At 31.9% G+C, this 1,911-nt stretch overlaps 1 non-coding gene across 1 annotated transcript; it reads right to left on the reverse strand.

Moving 5' to 3' along the window:
- Positions 1 to 740: 740 nt before the first annotated feature.
- On the reverse strand, positions 741 to 813 carry Trnaa-agc (transfer RNA alanine (anticodon AGC)). Its single transcript has one exon. It is a non-coding gene; the product is annotated as a tRNA-Ala (tRNA).
- Positions 814 to 1,911: the final 1,098 nt, after the last annotated feature.

Below are 1,911 nucleotides of genomic sequence, written 5' to 3' on the forward strand. Positions count from 1 at the left end.
ATGTAGCATTTATATTCTAATAGTGGAGGACTGGAGAGCTCTGATGTGAATACTTCTCCCTCCCTGACATAGTTATCTTTTTATTGCTGGTTTCGATCATTTCTTTTCCTTTTCTTATGCAATAAAAACAAAGCACTACCTGCCCCCACCCCCAAAAAGTAAGAGATTTGAATGACTATATTCTCAACATGTTTCTTTAACACTTACTTCTTTTTCTACTTTAATCAATTTAGAAGCTGCAAAAATTGAAAGCTTAGTTTTTTTAGAGTGCCATCTTCAAAAGCCAATTTCTGACATTAAATGGAAATCGTATCCAGCATAATAGCTGGCTTAATACAACCTATTATGTTTATAGAAATCTCTACTTTTATTTCAGCAGTCTATTCTAGCTCTGTGTACATGAAATACACACAGAATTAGAAATGATTTTTAAAGTCCAAGATATTAATACTTAAAGTAAAAATGGTCATTCCATTTTTTGCTGTTTTGGTCATATTTTCTTATAAAAATATACTTTTGAACACAGATTTACATTTTAGTATGCTCTTCCCACTATGGGTATATTTGACCAACATAATTAGGCAATATTTTAGAGTGAATCACAATCCATGTTCATATATGACCATATTCAATCAGTTTCTTTGATTTGCTTTATTATTTTCATGATTTCCATTATTAGATTATCTATGTTTTAGCTTTGATTTATTTTGTTGATTTTTTTTTTTTTTTTTTTTTTTTTTTGGTGGTGCTGGGGATTGAACCCAGGGCCTTGTGCATGCTAGGCAAGTACTCTACCAATTGAGCTATATCCCCAGTCTGCTTTGATTTAGTTTGGATGACATTGTAGTATTTGTTTCTGTGGTTCATATTATTGGAATTTCCAAATTTCAAGTTTGACTTACTTTGGGTGATATATTTTATTAATACTAGTTATTTTAATTTATTTAAAAATAAAATGCAAAATTTAATTCAATTCAACATTTACTAATAAAATACTATTTGAGATTCAGAAATGTCTTAAAGATGGAGAGATAGGAAATATTTTTGAGCTTTCTGGTTTAATAAGTTTTGGAGACATTTGATAAATGTCTTAATAAATTTTGGAGACATGTGTTTGTGTGTGTGTATGTGTGTGTGTGTGTGTGTGTGTATGTGCACGTACAGGTGTATGACATGTCTTATGTCTGAGTGAATCATTTAGGTTCCTTGAATGTCTACAGTAAAAGCTGACAGGGTAATAGGAAAAATATATAACAATTTTACAATTAATTTTATTATCAATTAATGTTGTAAACTACCATCACAAGAACTTTGACTTCATAGGAACAAGTTGACTATTTTGAGTAACTGTAACTGATGACTCTTTTCAAGCAGCTTAGAGATCCAACCTGTCTAAACATTTAAATACCCTGATCATATTCATATTTCTTAGATTTGGATGTGTCTCATTTGATTTCTATATCCATCATTGGCCAAAAATTTCAGGGCCCCAGACTGATAATTCCAACAGTAGTACAGACAGGTATTCAGTTTTTGACTATAGTATAATATGTTATGAAAGGATCACATGCCTAGCAAGTCACAAGATGTAAAATGCAAAAGTTAAATAGAGAGATACAAACACTATATAAAAAAAGAAAATTGTGAATCTATCATCGAGATCCACCAAGGCAGCAGCGCTTGAGAGGCTACAGTAATCAAAAGCTCAGAGTCCTTGGAACTCTGAATAAAGGACTTTGCCTTTGCTTGGCCAGGCATGGAAAAGGTAGTCAAGTGAGACTCATCAAGTCTCAGAAACAGAAGTTTTGACCAGGGTTTTAGAAAGAGAACTGATTAACTTAAGTCTATATTCTCTAAGTCATGTTATCTCTACTACCATTTTCCAAACCTTGGAGAAGATGCAAGTGTCTA

Source organism: Sciurus carolinensis, chromosome 12 (genome assembly GCF_902686445.1).
Source record: "Sciurus carolinensis chromosome 12, mSciCar1.2, whole genome shotgun sequence".
In the NCBI taxonomy this organism is placed as follows: domain Eukaryota; kingdom Metazoa; phylum Chordata; class Mammalia; order Rodentia; family Sciuridae; genus Sciurus; species Sciurus carolinensis.